Raw genomic sequence first — 17586 nt, 5'->3', positions numbered from 1 at the left:
TTTCAACTTCCATACTCAAAAAAACCATTTTCGAGGTTTTGTCCAGCTTTTTTCGATTTCAGCCCACTGTGTGACGGTCCCTAAAAGAGTTCATTTGAATAGACCAGCAAAAATTGAGAATATCATGAAAACATTTTAGCTCAACGGAAAATAGATACGAAAGCAAAGTTTAAGATTCAGAAGGTTAAGGTCACTGACGCATGAGCATTGATTTTTCAATTGACTTGGAAGTAATTTCCATTTACATTCGATTTGTTTTGCAAATTACACCTGAGTTTAAACATTGATTTTTCATTAAGACTTAAATTTCTGTGTACTACTATGATGATAGAAACTAAGGATGTTTACTTTTTTTTAATAGCATCAAACATTCAGGAACACTTATCAGTGGTTAAATATTAATTACGCTTGAAATTTATCCATCATTAATTATTTTTACCAGCTAGTTACTGAAGATATACTCACCCACCGAAAGTAAAATGCTACATTTTGTAGTATTATTTGAAATTTAAAATACTTTAACTATCCATTTATAAGTAGAGTGTGTTAGTTTCATCCTAATATGTTGGGAGGGAGATTTGAGTGATATATCATTCTACTTGACAGCATCAAGGCTTTAGGATATGCTTGCGTGCGAAAGATGACAAAAGTTATTTCAAGCCGAAATTCCATATCAAAAACTAGACAATGATGAATAGGTTTTAGAATGGATTTTCCATGGCAAGGAAGTGGAAGAGGAAATTGTTTTTCTCGTTTCTTTCCGAATACTCAAAGAAAGCTTTTATTATTCTAACATGAAACAACGATGGCAGGTGAAGTCTCCCTTCAAATTTTTCGGTGATTATCGTCCCAGCGAAAGAATAGCGAAGCAAACCTATATTCTAGGCAAAGGCGTTCCCACACATTGTCATATAAATTCGATAACATTATTACCAAGCCATTATAAAACGCTACGGAAAAATCCTATTCGTGTGACGGGTACCACAAAATCGGTTTAAAATATTCCAAATCCAATGGAATCATTTGGAATTTCAATACGTGAATGCAAATCAATTAATGAATTTTCTCATCGAGCATGTAAATTCTATAAGCAGTACATAGCTAAAGCAACTCGGTTATCACCGAAGCTGAAATTTCTTCGTACTCTGACGACCCCTTCTCATTATCGGGACAAGAGATCATTAGGATGGATAAATATGAAATTTGAGCATTTAAATCTCGTTGAAAATATTTTTGATGGTCGTCATAAATATATGAGCGACCCAAATAACGTGTTAGTCATAACAGCAAGAGCATATTCTAATCCATCATTTCAGCAGTCGTTGATTATCAATTACCTTTACCTACCTCCTAAAGAGAGGGATGAAGGAGTGACGATGATGGTAATGAACATCATGGAGAAATATGCTGTAAAAATATGAGATACAAGATGTAGGAAAATGGTTCGCGGCAAAAATGTAGAACAAATCTAATTTCCAGTGATACGTAGCTGGTGAAAAAGTAAGGTCGATGGAATCATGAAAAAAGGTCTGAGGAAAAGGGAAGCGTAGCGATAAGTGGGGAGAAAAAGAGCACGGAAGTGCTAGACATGATGGGCGAGGAGAGGAAAGATCAAAAGGAGATGATAGGAAAAAAATGAGCGCGTATTGAGCGTGGTACGTGAATAAATGCCGAAAGCCTTAAAACACAGAGGAATGTCGAACAAACGGCAGAGAAGTATGATATCAGGATTTTAGCGAGGAAAAAGCGAAAAGTTATGTCGGCTATGGGCCGAACTGATGGAAGAAAACTAACTGTTAGTGAACAGAGAGATAGGTACTGAGAAGATAGGAATACATTTTTGGCAGCTCTCTATTCAGCACGAAATTTGATAACTAGGGAAACATTACTCACTTTCTGGCAATTAACCTAGTAGCCTTTATGACGGCAGTAATATCGCAACGCAACTTCCATGACGGTTTGGAATGAGGTGGCTGTTTAGCGAGAGGCGATTCCTTGGCGAGTTCTGAGGGTACGTAAGAGGAAACTAAGTCTGAAAATATCTCCCAAAAAATTGAGTAGCGCCTCTCATACTCCCTCAATAAATTTGACTTTCACTATTCATGTATTTTAAGGCAAGTGATATAGACCTTCAAGACAGCATACGTGAAAACCAAAATCGTTTGCAATGCATATACAACAGAATTTGATTAACCTTATCGAAGTTTTTCTCCATATGAGTGGGGACCCAATAACCGGGCACAATTTTTAAAAATTTCAAAATTTAATTTAATTTTTAAAATTTTCAATAAGGCAAACGAAAAGGCATATTTTCTGTAATTTATGTGCCTGGTTAAGAAGTAATCAAATAAATTCGTTTCTCTGCTACTGTAGTTGAAGTGCGCGGCCTTGTAGTAAAATAGAGCAACAGAAGAGACTTCATATATCAATAGAGCTTTAGTGGCGCCACTGTCTCTGGAGAAAGATTTTCGACTCAATGTACCTCTTTTAGTCGTTCTATTACGAATAAAAAGGACCGAGCAGTGTAAGCCCTAAACTCAGAATCATTAAGCGTATCTGATAAGATGAAATATATCTCTGAATGTCTAATTAATAACTATTACAATTTTAATAACTTTTGAGTGATCATAATGAATCAAACAATGCTTCCTAGAGAAGGCCTAACGTTCTAAGGATGGGAAATTAAGTAAAAATGAAATTCAAGACCCGTGATAATCCTTCATTTCTAAGGTACCTGACCGAAGACTCGTACCAGGAAATGGTGAGCTTGGACCTCCAAAAAGCCTTTCGACTGACAATGGGCAGGAAAGTGGTGCAAAGAGCGTGGGGTCGCGGGGAAGAAAGATCTTGGGAAAATATATATTTGAAAGGCGAGGAAGCGTTGAAGAAGGAAAAAAGGAGTCAATTGAACGGGAAGAAAATAAATGCCTCACAACTACTTCCCGAAATGAACTTCGGGGTGAGCCCGCCGACAAAAATTGCTCCCACCCTTAAGTTTCCTTCAGTCCTTTATTTCCTTCTTTTCCTCATTTTTCCCTTCCTAGCGCTCACTTCACACAATCCTCCGCTTCCCTTCGTTCCTTTATACACGATATTTTCCATTTCCCTTCGAGCTCGGATAAAGAAATAAGTTAATAGAGCCACCGACCTTAGGCCACAATCGACCTCTCCCCTAACTTCCAATGCCTACTCCTAGGCTTCTCATTTTCCTTTCTGAAATAGTCTTACATAGGCTTTCGAATGAATTTATCTGCCTCTTCATTCGTTTAAGATTTTTCCTCTAACAATGATCAACATTCATCAATCCTAAGACTGGTTTGAGTACTCTTTTAACACCTATATAATTGTTCTACTATCTATTCTTTATCACCTCCTCTATGTATCGTATCCGAAGCCTACGTCTGCCATTCTTCCCTTTCACTTTTTCTTCAACGAAAATTTTCTTTAGGCCTTCATGTTGCATAATATGGCTGATCAAATATCCACCATTTTCATCAACACAAAGTTTAAAAAAAAAACCTCTTCCTTCCAACCTTTCTTAAATTTTTCTTATTACTCGCACGATCTATTCATTTCATCTTCATCATTGTTCAATAACAGCACTTATTAACCCTTAAAGAGCGGAAACGTTCATATACGCTTTGTACGCTGACTGCGGCATTTACCCATACATTTTATTGCTACTTGGACATCTTGCACTTGGGCACTTTCCCTCACCATATGGGGGGCTTGTATCTACCAGACCAGTCCTCATATCAGGGGGTGCCTCATGCACAGGGTGTCTCTTCTGCACTGGCTGGCAGCTTAAATCGTGAACTCCCGCGGCCCAAGGGTAAAAAGCCTCCAACTTTGATTTCTGCGTCCATCGTTCATGCCTCACTACCATAAATAACCATCCTCAAAAGGTAGGTTCTAATAAACTTCTTTCTGACTTCCTCTCATACATTTTCAGTTGTTAGAAGACTCCTTGTGAGGAATGCCCTGTCTGCTTGTGCTCTTCAAAGGACTATTTACTTCTTGCTTCGTCTATTGATGGTCACTCGACTACCAAAGTAGAAGAACTGTTCACCTCATCAATTTTATGTTTTCTAAATTAAAGATTGGCCTTCGTCTTACCTCTCTTACTACAGACCAACACTTTGTTTTCTTTGGATAGATTTTCAACTTGTCGAGTCATAATGTTTTCATAGTTAATGGAATATTCTTCATCCTTTTCTTTGTCTCCGGTATAACAGCTATATCATTGGAAGACCGCAGCATACTCCTTTTTTCATCGTGGATTTTTCACTCCTGCTAATTCGTGTTTCAATTCGTTGATAGGATGATGAATGCAATGAAAACCTCTGGAGACAGATCATACTCTTGTCTCTCTGTTTTCTTCAGCTTACTTCTTCGCAGCTGAGTCCAGGATTAATCACAGCTACTTGGTTTTTATATGAATGGTGAATAATTCTCCCGCCATTATAAAACACTCCAATTTATTTCAAGATCGCCACCATTGATTTTCAATCTACGATATGGAAAGACGATGCGATGCAAAAACGCGATGAATGTGAACAAAATCCTCGATTCTATTCTTCATGAGCATCCGAAGTCCAATATGACTTCCTTCGTGCCCTTGATTTTCCAAAATCCGAATTTCTTCATCCAGATACTCCTCTGCTTTCCGTTTTATTCTTGAGAAGATGATTCTTCTTAATATCAATTTCCCTCAACGCCTGAGTTAGGCTAATGGTCTTAAAACCTTCGGATTTCTCCGACCTCTCTTTTTTGGAATGATGATTATCCTATTGAAGTTTCTCTAGTAAACATGTCACTAATGGTTTTTGGATCTGATTTAGTGTCTTTTTCCAGAGCATTTTAAATAATCACTGAAGGTATATCATCTGTTCCAAGTACTGGATTCCCTTCCATTGACCTTCCATTCCCTTCCATTGACCCTTCATTGCGGCATTTAATTCGGAAATTAAGATGGAAGCTCTCAAATTATCCCTTTCGGCGTCTTTATCCCCTTCAATTATTTGCTGAGAAAGATTGTTTACGTTGGGTAACACTTCCAAGTACTCCTTCCATTTATTCAATTTGTCTTCTTTTTCAATCAGAAGAAAAATATACCTTAAAACTTCATCGCCTTTGGTCCACAATTGCTTATGTGACGGGTAAAAGCGCAGTTAACCTAAGGTCTAAACACCAACCGCAACCCGGCGGACGCATTCGGTAGCATTACACTTAACATTGAGATTTTTCTTCAAGCTGCACTCTTTTCCTCGACTTATTTTGGATATCAATTCAGATTATCAATAAGAGTCATCATCAAATACGGAGGTAATGAGTAAACTTGGAAAGGCTTTGTTTATACTTATTGAATTAATCATACATATATGCTCAACAGTGTGTTAACTGTTAACTCTACAGAACTGAGATATATATATTAGCGTTATGAGGCTCATAAACATACTTTACATGGATAATGTCAGCCAACATTCAATTCACTTCGTGGTAAAATGGTATAAAAATAATTTATCACAAGTCACCATTAGGTCTATCAACAGCCCTTACTGAGGGGTAGACAACCAATGATATGTTCAATTATAAACGTAGTGATTTTTGGTGAAGCCTACACTTCATTTCAAAGGTGGCATTAATTGCTTATTAACGAAAAATTACGAATAAAAAACGTCGGTAAAGGGTAATGATGTAAAAATGAGATTAAGAAACCCTAGCCATGACCATACTGGTAGCAAATTGTAGTTCATCAATTTTGGTGCTTATTTCTGTCCACATTTATTGATCTAAAGAGCTACTATCGCTACACGAAAAGGAGCCTTACTGTGGTGATAGACGTATAACATATATTTCAATACCTAACATTAAACTTAAAAAAGACTATCCAAGATTATAGATGAATCAAGCGATCTCCAAAAATAGCAAATGCTAATGTTAATTCCATCAGAAAGGAACTAACCCTTTATTCAGCATAGAATATTTTAAAAAGTAAGGATTGGCGTAAAATAATAAAAAAATTGAACAAAAATCCTTGTATCCTAACTTTTCGTTATTTAAACTAGAAATGCCTAGAATTCCAAAACTACTAAACCAGCAAAAAATTGGCCGTGAATCTCCAGCTGATTTTGTAAAACAATGCCGTTATTTCAAATCATGGGCTTCATGGCCAACTGAGCTCGCTAATTTTGGTTGAAAGTTCCACTGAATAGCTGTCATTGTTTCTCAAGCTTGCGACTGAATAATTTGTACGGCAAGAGAAGTGCAGAGCATAAGTGAGCAAATAATGGCTCCGAATTGCAGGACAGCATCTATGAAAAAAACTTCATTGCGCAATTAAATGCAGCTAAAATAGCAACCTACACGTCATTCCAGTACCTAAACGTCATTCAAGTTTTTCGGAGAGGGAAATTAAAATTAAGCTAAATACAGTTCAATAAAAACAATTTTATCAATTTTGCACCTAATTAACTTCCATAGGAAGTGCTATGCGTGGAATATGAATGACCGTTTTCTTAATACTTCGCGCATTCACAGAACTATCTTTATATAATGAAATGATAATGTTATAAAACTGCTCTGATTTAAAAACGCGCTTTAGCATAATCTCAGTCTTTTCCGCGGCGCCTATCATCAATCTTCAATATGATGTAATCTCGTACAATTTCTCACCTTCCTTGTCATTTCAGCAGCATCCTGACTCAAAATTTTGTAATTATTATAAAACTTTTATTGCAAAATTAGTGATGTCATATATTTGAAGGAAATATATTAATACTGAGATACAGAGAGTAACCAGGTAAGGTAGAAGAACGTTTTATGAACGTATTCAACTAGCCATATAATTACAAGCTCGAGAGATGGAATAATTTCATTACTGTGGCGCAAGAGATTAAAAATATTTAAAATTAATTTTGAAAAACACCGGGCTATGGGTCGAAAGTAATTTTCTTCCAATGCTCCAACATAGTGAACATTCAAAGTAGGTATTCATCACCAGCTATCGATCATGGAAAACTTCATGTCGTGACAAAATAAATAAGAAAGTTTAAAACAATACCCTCCATGGAACTAAAATACATGGAATACATGGACCTGAAGGGCTAAATTAATTGGACTCCACCATTCATCAACAGAGCACGAAACGTGTATTCGATTGAAAAATGAGCCAACGCCATGCATGGACCCGTGTATTTTTAATTTTAATTTACCCGTCATGCAACGGAACGTCGTCGTGAACGACTGGAAAAAGAGGGAGGGGGTTGTCTCTGTGTAATAATTTCACCGGTTGGCCTAACTGTACCTGAGGGAAAAAGAAGAATCGCGAAAGGGGGAGAGGTCTCGTGAAATTTTCAAACGAGAAATCCAGGCGGCGAGAATTCCGCTGTTACCACGGCTGGAGGTGGGGTACCGACGCGTTATGGATGTGGCAGAACAGCCTCCGCGGGGTAACGTCGCTGTCTGAGCCTGATTCATTCATGAAGGCAACAAGATTGCGCACCAACCGAAGAAGCCAGTCATCCTACACCCCTAAGCATACGAAAGGAAGACGGAGAGAGAGAGAGAGGGAGTGAGATATGGGTGAAGCGTAGCAAGTTGACATTTGGACCTTATCTCGCAATCATCTGATTCAAATGCAACTGGGGATTGCAACGTCTCGGACAGGTATCACCGATGAATCCATCCGCTTAATCATGATGCCGACGATATAGGGAATGATGCTCAGAAAGCTACCTAATGTCCTGAACTAGAGCAATGTGCGGGTTGCCTTGTACTTGATCCTCATTGTTTCTGGTGACCCCATAATGGTGGCACCTAAATGAGGTAATCCCATTGCAGTCATACCGGCAGGATTGGGTCGAAAAAGGCATTTGTTACTAGAATATTTACGTTATGTGCTTCTCTCATTCCAATTAGGTGGAAAAAGTAAGGACCGTCAATAGCGTAATCAGGAATAGAGAATGAAAAGATAGTCATTCTGAAGAAACCTCCGTGACTTAGGACTGTAGCACGATTTCGGTAGTCTTGTTTTCAAATTACGATTGGCTTCTCAACGCCATCATGTGACGACGACAGCATAAATCACTCGGAGAAAAATTACCGAGATACATAAGGATTCACACCCATATTCTGTTGAATCGACACTTGAAGCTTGTACGAGGAGAAAGGGTTCCATATTAGCATTGAAAAACACTTTGCTATTTCCACAATTTATTAAAAAAATTACCACCGGTTTCGGAAGGCGCGCGATTATCAAGTACTTTTAAAATAATTATGTGACCCATATTCTTTTTTTAATGAGCCGTTTTAGTGGAAATATTTCCAGTGCTCTCATATTTAAAATTTGAATTCAACTCCCTTACTAAGCACGGATGCTTCTTTTCTTAAAGGAGTTAATAACAGCCAAGTTCATATTTTTAACAATCTAAACAACGATCGAAATAAACTGTTTCAAAAGATAATCAAATGAAGAGGACAGAAATTGAAGCGATAGAAGTGATAGCTTTAAAAGAATATTCTTCGAAGGAACACTGAAATGTTGGACCTCTAAACAGTAGTTGCATGCAGACGTATAAAGTCAATACCAGAGCGTTAACTTTAATTTAGAATCCTTTTACCTCACAAATACTTAAACTAAAGAAAAAGTCATTATTATAATACCGCAACTTGCAATTTCCTCTTCCGTTGGAGGCACATTCATTTACTTGCACCTCCACTACAAAAAAGAAGGGGAATGAATGGTGATACAAAAAAGGAAATATATTAAAACAATTTTACATAAAACAAAAGAACAAATACTCTTTCAACAAAGAAGGCTATACAAATAAACTTTTAAAATTAAAATAGTAAAGGAAGGTACGCTTGGAGGATTAAAACGAGAAAAGAAAACCGAGGATTTGACGTATGCTGCAATCAAAGAGAATATCTCAAGCCTTGCAGTGGACACCCTTTGAACGATAAATGGCCTTAGGTGAATCATAAGGTCCGGCACGAAAATATACACTGCCTGAGGGCAGCTGAATCTTTCCAGGATATATTAAATTGTATTTTACTTATTACTAAAATGTATCCTCGTAGTCATCTCTAAAGGTATCGTTTGCCGTGCCCTTGAGTATGCACTTGACATATGATGACGAGCCCTCCTATTTAAATAAGCTCTAATAATTCTTTTTCTCAAAAAATTAATTACTAGGCTCATTATAATTACTTGATATCACAAATCACAACAGTCATACATATGGCAAATCATAAGTGCAAATTACAACAATAAATGGAGAGGAGAAGAGTAAATTGGCCACAATATGTACAGAAGCTCGTAAACTATTCAAAAGCTTGGAAGTTTTTTCTTCCGCTATAGGAATAAATATTCTTCAAATATTTAGTTTCATTGAAAGCACAAAAATGGTACTGAATTAGGATTAACTTCAAAATCATAATTTTTAAACTGAATGTGTAAATACGTAATTCTATCAACAAAAAGGTGGTTTTTTGAAATTTTGAAGGGAGGAGATTTTATATGAAAAATTAATTTTAAAACCATATTAAAATGGATAAAAACCATCAAATTGTCATAAAAATCAATTAACTTCTTTAAAAGAACATTCCAGAATGAAAAATCCATGGTACCCATAAGGGTCGAGACAATTGGATTGGAGAATCTCCTTTTGAATGAGAACTTTCTATATATAAAACTGCTCAATATGAATTTAAATGATGACAACGACTGGTTTGTTGCTAAAATTCTTTCGGTGAACTGATCTGAAAATGAAGTTTTAGGATAAAAATTAAAACCACAAATGTCATGTTGAGGCTTGCTAAAGACTGGCTCTTCTCGCAAGAAAAAGTTGAAAATTTATTTTGATGTTATTTACATAAAACTTAATGTATCATGTACTGCATTATTATGTTATTGGCATACATTTTGTTGATTGATGGTGGCTCAATTCTGGTCCTATGACCTTCGAGAACACCTAAAGCTCCTTCTCTTTTTTCATTGTATTAAGATGTAATAAACAAAGGTAGGAGTAATAAATTATTTTTATTATTATTATTATTATAAAGAAGTGTATAAAGCAGGTGAATTATTTGTGTGAGTTACTCATTACGATTCAAATGTCAAATGATAATGGTAATTCCAATCAAAAAAATAGGCTATTCTTATTAAAGGTTTTTAGAAGAAAACGTTAAATGCAAAGTAACCATTGGGTTAATTTAAGACCAGAAAAAACTTTCTAATGCCAAAAAAGGATAGCATTTAAAACTCCACATTAAAGAGAAAGAAACTTTGTCAATGAAAATAATAAAATAAATAAAAAAAACGTAAGAACAAAAATGCTCGGTGAAGGGGTAAGGAAATAATTGCTTTCTTTTTAATAAACCACGTCAAAATAGTAAAATAGCATATGAATGGCGTTTTATTTGGGAATTAAGGAAATCACTAAAAACGTAGAGCTATTCCTGGAAGAAAAAGTCGAAACCTTAGATGTAAGCCGTTCGTATAGGTAAACTTTGTGTTTGAAGTCTTTGTAATCCAGTTTGAATTCCCACCAATTCAATTCGTTCTTCTTTTATTTACAGAGTAAGTCAAATTTTGTAACTGCCCCCACGTGTTCCGGCGCGAGGGTAGTCAGTCAGCTTTTGGTCGCCATGTAGAACGGTTGAACGGTGAGAGTTCTCCCTTTTCTTTTTTTGTAATATATCATCAAACCGAAGTATTGCAATTTCAATTATCATAAACCACCTGGTCCTTCGAATCATTTATCTTTGTACCCATCGTGTACACTTTGACATAATTATGATTTGTGAACAGTGGAATAAAATTCATACTGTAAGCAAGACAAAATGCAATAAAAGCTGCAAATATTGATCATTGAAATTGATATAAAACCTGTAATTCAGTGAATATGTCATTAGTCATATATCCAATATGTTCCATTTGCAAAAAAGTCAACACATTTTATGAAACTTCTTTTAATAGAGAAAACAGGAAAGTCTTGATATTTACATTGAAAAAATCAAAATGGAAATCGTGACACAGGATAATTTCCAGTTTAAATAGAGTTACTGAATCTGTGATTGAAATGATGTCTCACTCCTCTGATTTTCAAATAGCTGACTTTATCTTCTTGAATCATGGAAACAAAAAGTGAATCACGGAAGCTTAAGAATGACTAGATGGATGAATTTATTGATAAATCGATTTTTTAAGTATTTAAGTGATGCTCGACAATTGTTGTGTGCTAATGATAATTGACGTGATCACGCGGTTTTCCTTCTCATAGGACTACATATAATGCTGAATATACATCCTATTTATATGCAAACAAAAATTCGCAGGAATGAAATATTAGAGACGATATTTATGAATAAAAATGCCGCCACAACTTTTAAACTATGTAATTAACTTTTATTAATTTATAAATAAAAATTAATAACGGGCGACAAAATGTAATTTAAAAATTTGCTAAAAATTTATGTAAAAAAATAAGCCTTTATTATCACCTTTACATGACACAGTATATCGAAGACATAAAAAAACACTATACACATAGGTATCATGAAATAAGGATATTTTAATTCAAAGAAGTTCACTTTATCTATTTCTATTCCTAACTGAGCCACGAAAATGTATAATTAAACTCATGTGTGGTTTTAATGTGATAATCAGATTTTGTACGTGACTCCCGACTTTCGGGTCAAATTGTACAATACTTGGAGAAAATATAGACAATTGACACTTTGATACCAATTCCTAAGGTAGAAAATATTTTATGGCCGTATAACGTTCTATCCTATGAGCGCATTACACACTTTGGAAACTAGTAATATAGTTACATCCTGCGGTATAGGCAACTGCTTAGCTCACTACTGATTGTTACGTTGCATATACTGCAGGATGTATTACCAATGCACCAAACGGCATGACACATGGATTCGTTAAATGATTCTTAAGAAATTATGCATCAATTGCAATTACCAAAACCTAATGAATTGGTAAAGCAATTCATAAGCAATAAACTGACGAGAGATTGTAACAATACTTCAAGGCAGCAAAGAGTATTTCATGGTAAATCAGCGTGGTTACTGGGGAGAATAATAAGGGTTATCATAAAATAATAGTGCGGTCACAATAGTATACCTATAGGAATATTGTATGGATAGGGTGGCAGAGATTTTTCAAAGGCTGCCCGATCCCTGCTTGAGTGCCTCGAGGAGGACATTTCAAGTGCACCAATCCGTCCGTCGGATGGGACGTCAAACCGTTTTTCTCTTAGGCATTTTAAAAATTAGCATCATGAAAAAATGAAAACCACTTATCCCTACAATTTAAAAGGAAGACTACACGAGATCTGACCATAGAACATAAATTCAATTGCTTTAAGGAACGAAACATCTTATACATTAAGCTGAAGATGCTGAATATGCTTAATGAAAATGGACTTCGTTGCCACAGCAAATACGAAATAGAAATTCGTGATAGAACAGGAGAGATACAGAAGAGCATTAGGTCATGTTCAGGTGAAGCTTATGGAAGCTGGATATGAAAACTTGCACACCAGAGACCCCAGGAGGAGTTTTCTAGTTCTCCGCCGTAAGGACATCTAAGACTTCAATAAAGCCGCAGACGGAATGGGTTGAGGCCCACTCAACTTTGGAGCCTCGTCGAGCGTTGCCTTGCCATCCACTCCCGTTTTGCACTCAATATTGGAGTACAATGGAGGACGCTGCGCTGCGTTGACGGTTCTCAATGCACCAGCATCTCGAGACATGTCATTTTCAGACCCCTCCAACTGCTACCGTTCCACATACCAGAAACGCACCAGAGTGGCATAGACGCGAGATGACAGTGAGAAAATCGGATACAATTAAATTCTCTAACAGTTTTTCCACAAAGATACTTAGATGGAAACGAAAATAATATGTCAACAAAAAATATTACTTCAATAAATGACACATAGTTCTAAAAACAAAAGTAACGCCTATAAAAGGATTAGACATTGAAGATGTAATTCTAATTGTAATTTATTTTCATTAAATAAATCAAAATTGATGGTAACTATAATATTGTACAAGCTTAGTTACAATAAGTATATTAAGTTGTACAAATGGGGTAAGTAAAAATTCTTGCTTCTTATTTTTCATTTACGTACAATAAAATTCTTTTTTATTTTATTATTGTAAAAATAATAATAATTTCACATTCTATAGTGTTTTCCCTGAAGAAGATATAAGAAACACATCGAAACGTTGGCAAACAATTTTGAATTGCATTCTCAGGCCTATATTCCGAGACGTTAATAATCATTATGTTAACAAATTTATTCAATGCAGCTTAATATTTTGATGATGGCATCGATTATATATCGTTTAAAATGTGAAGTATAAAAATGGAAAAATTGTCAACACTGCCAAAATATCAACTAAATCGAAGTTACCTTTCTCCAAAATGTTTACCGATTAATGGCTTTTCTTACTCAGAAATAGAAAATAAGTGTTCAAGCAAGTGGTTTCCGGACGCGCAGTCTTTTTAAGGATATGCTGTTCTTTTTTAAGTTCTACCGTGATCGCAATCATCCTTATCATAAAAATATAAATATGAAATCTTTAAAAATACATTAATAAAATTAACAAGTTGTGAAAATGAGCCTACACTGCATTTTACATTCTTTAGTTAATAAATTAGGTAACAAGATCCAAGCGTTGTTAAAAATTAAGAACATAAAATTTATAAATAAAAAATGCATGCAAAGGTTAGGTGGACTATAATAAAAGAGTTTAACCCCGGTTTACCACGACTCAAATACACACGAACTTAAATTATACTCGCTCCAAGTAAGATTAGAGACTGGTTTAAAAATAAGGTAAGCACTTTTAAGCCTGCCAATTGTGCCCTCCCAATTATTTCCTTGGCCATATTTTGCGCTCTTTCAAGGCCTTATATTCTTAGACCCTATTTGAGAGTTTTACGACGCAATCAAGGCAGCTCGGAAGCCTGTCGTAAAAAATCTTTCGACTCCTTCACTCATTAATCCATCACTCCTTTCTTCACTTCCCTCTGCAAACTTTTTCTTGTCTTTTCTTTCCCTTTCCTCATTTCGCTTCTAATTCAATCTTTTCCTATACTTTATTCACCTCTTCACCCATTTATGACACATATTCTTACCGGAAGTTATTTTTATGTAAGAACTCCCCATAGCTTTCGTGCACATTGCCGGCTATATTAAGTGATGAGAGAGAAACACACTGACTCAATAAAGATCTGAATTCTCAAATTAATTCTTTGATCAACACTTTTTTACGGTGCTATTTAGCTAACCCTTAATACGTCTATAAACTACCAAAGCTAGTGCTTTATTACCTCAAGCAATTGAAAGGAAATGCTTCCGGACGCAAAATATGTACCATCAAAAGACATTAGTTAACAATTCAGTCAGTGGAGATAAAATATTCGACTCAATTATAGCTTTTTTTTAGGAACTACACCTTTTCATATTGCGTGCATATATTCGAATATCTAACCTTAAGAAATAATTTTACCTACCCTATTAAATAGCCGAAGGTATCTTTTGATGTTTAACTTCAGTAAATGGAAATATTCTAGTCACTTCTAGCTAGCTACAATTTGAATCTGGACTGGTTTTTCAAACAATGCAATTCAGAAGCGATTGTGTAAAATGCAGACTTGAAAGCTTTTATGAACGGTGCATGATTGCTTGCAGACATACAATACTCTAGCGCGCAACCCATAGCCTGACGCTAGCTTTGCAAACACTCCAGCACTCTTCATGATGTCGAACTCATGTGAGGTAACAATTTATACAGCTAGTCAGTCGGATACGATATATCTTTTGTGGATGTATTTGGAGGACATGCTTGCAATTGAAATGAAATGCCTTTGAAATGTGGTGCTACAGAAGAATGATGAAAATCAAATGGATCGACCGAGTTAGTAACGAGGAAGTCCTAAGAAGGGTAGGAGAGAAGAGAGACCTCATGAAAACCTTAATAAGAAGACGGAACAACCTTATAGGCCACATCTTGAGACATGATGGCCTGATGAAGACAATCGTTGAAGGACAAGTGGAAGGCAAGAATGGAAAAGGAAGACCCCGAACAAAACATATGGAACAAGTAAAGAGAGATGTGAAAGAGAAGAAATACGTAGGTGTGAAAAGATTAGCTGATAGGAGAACTGAGTGGAGAGCTGCGTCAAACCAATCCTAGGATTGTTAACCAGTGATGATGATGATGATGATGCTTGCGATTGGCTAACAGCGTGCAACCAATCTAATGCACGCTATATCAAAATTCACCGCAAGCTCTTGGACTAGCCCAAGGTAATATCGTGCATTAGATGCAATTAATTATGCTGGGAAAAATTATGATGGCTGTGGGGGGGAAAATAGAAAGGAAAATTTTTTAATCCGCAAATATTTAATTGCACTGTTGCCTTAATAATACTTCATTAGCATCTTCCATTAACATAAAAGTCATCGACGACGGAAATTTAGAAAACCTCACACTCAGGTTACGTCGAGATGGCAGTGGCAAAACACCAAATATATCCTCCGCGTGAAAGAGAAATTGCTGGTCTCCGCCCATTTTTCCACCACCGGCTTATCGCCTTGGAGTCATCCCTCATTCTCGACCACATCTCACGCCCACCCCTTCCTTTTCCTGCTTTCCTTGCCAACGTCCGCCCATCGGGATATCTTCTTTCCCGTCCAGCGAACGCGCCGATAGCTTTTCAGGTGCGCCCTCAAGTGACGAATGCCTCCACGGCTGTTTGCGACCGGATAACGGCATGATTTAGTGCGCGACGCGTCCACAGCGGCGGAGGTGAAAGTTAATGCCGCTCAGACGAACGTCCGCTTCCTTGCAGTGGTTTCACATATATATCCTTCCAGCATCACAGGGAACTTGGTCTCTTGACGACGATAAAGTGATATTCGCAGTCATTAAGCCGTGCTACCACAAGCATTTTATGACAATTCTGATCCTGCTGAGATCTAGTGAAAATATTTTCGTAAATGGTGACAATTTTCGACAATTATTGACGCCCATTAATTCAGAGGAGCAGATGAAATCACCCGAACATCTAGAAGTATTTTCAAGATAGGCCTCTTAAGCAAGATGGAATGTATGCATGCGTTACAAAGTAAATTAAAATACTGAATCTAAAAGTGATACGCTCTTTGTGAACTTATAACTATTCTTGTACACCTACAATGTTCTACAGGTTGATGTGAAGGCTTCTACGGTGCAATGATAATTAAGGCTTCATTTTATTGGGAGGGTAGCTATCAGCTTCTCTTATATCAACAAAACTCTTAGTCTTCTACTCCCGCAATATTGGTCGCCAAAGAGAGACGAACTCTCTGACGACCAATCGGTGATAAGGCACTTCGCCTGTTAAAGGGTGGCCAAAACACGGCACAAAGACCTGAAGACACCTCCTGAAATGTAGGAGAAACGGTTTACACTACCAAAATAAGGACGGGGTGAAACCCGGAGAGTACAGCCTTCATTTTCATTCCTCTACAGGGTTAATATTTTTTTAAAGGATGTGCTTCACATGTAATTGGTGATATTTTTGTGAATATTATACCTTTAAAATTTTTTTAGGCTGTTCCACTAATTTTCCGAGCACCAAATTACTTTTTAGAAATATTTGAGAACCCATGCATTCTTGGAAATAACTTCGAATAAAATTGGAAAATATATGAAATGTTAGCGAAAACTCCCAAAAGATCTAAAGTATAAATATATAAAGGAAAATAAAACGTATGCGCCTCAGCGTATGCTATTTTAATAGAAGTTGGTTAGTTGGTGGAGAAATTGGTAAAAACTATGTTTTGTGTTGCAGAAGTTGATGTAAAATTCTGTTAAAGCATCGATTGAATCAAATATTCAAAGGAATAAATATTGTAATAAAGTGGCTGAATTTTTCACCGGAACTACAAGATATTTTTCTGACAAAAGAAGAGTTTGCATAAAAATCAAAACTACTTAACATGCAACCATAGGCCATTCAGAGTACATTGTATCATCGCGTTAAGTACTCGTGCAATGTTTCCTCTTAAGGGTAAAAATTGAAAATCTGAGGAAAATTTAAAATTAGTCCCGAGATTAGACCATGTGGACCAAATGAGCAGAGATAGATCATAGTGATCAAATGTTCACCAAATAGTTTAAGCTAAAAAAAGTGTTTCCTGAAATATTTTAAGAGGAAAATTTTAAATTAAGATCATATTATATGAATATTAATAAAATTTATGATTCTTTTGCAATTTTTAAAAGTTTTTTTTTCGGAGTAGACATTCCGGTGACTCCGATTGAACTATTCCATTTTTGACGCAATAAGTAAAGCATATCGTATTCTATTACGGGAATAAAAATTTATAGCATCAATAAGCTCATTGAAGCAGAAAATGTTTAGACTTTGTCGCGTTTTGATGACGCATTGAAAAATGTTCATGGTCACTTGGATTGCATCCCTAGGGAGCGAGGAAATTCATTCACCATTTCGAATGAATTTCCATTTACATTTCTGTCAGCACTCCATACTTATTCATAACTATT

Source organism: Ischnura elegans, chromosome 2, assembly GCF_921293095.1.
Source record: "Ischnura elegans chromosome 2, ioIscEleg1.1, whole genome shotgun sequence".
NCBI classification, from domain to species: Eukaryota; Metazoa; Arthropoda; class Insecta; order Odonata; family Coenagrionidae; genus Ischnura; species Ischnura elegans.
Note: the sequence above shows the minus strand (reverse complement) of the source record.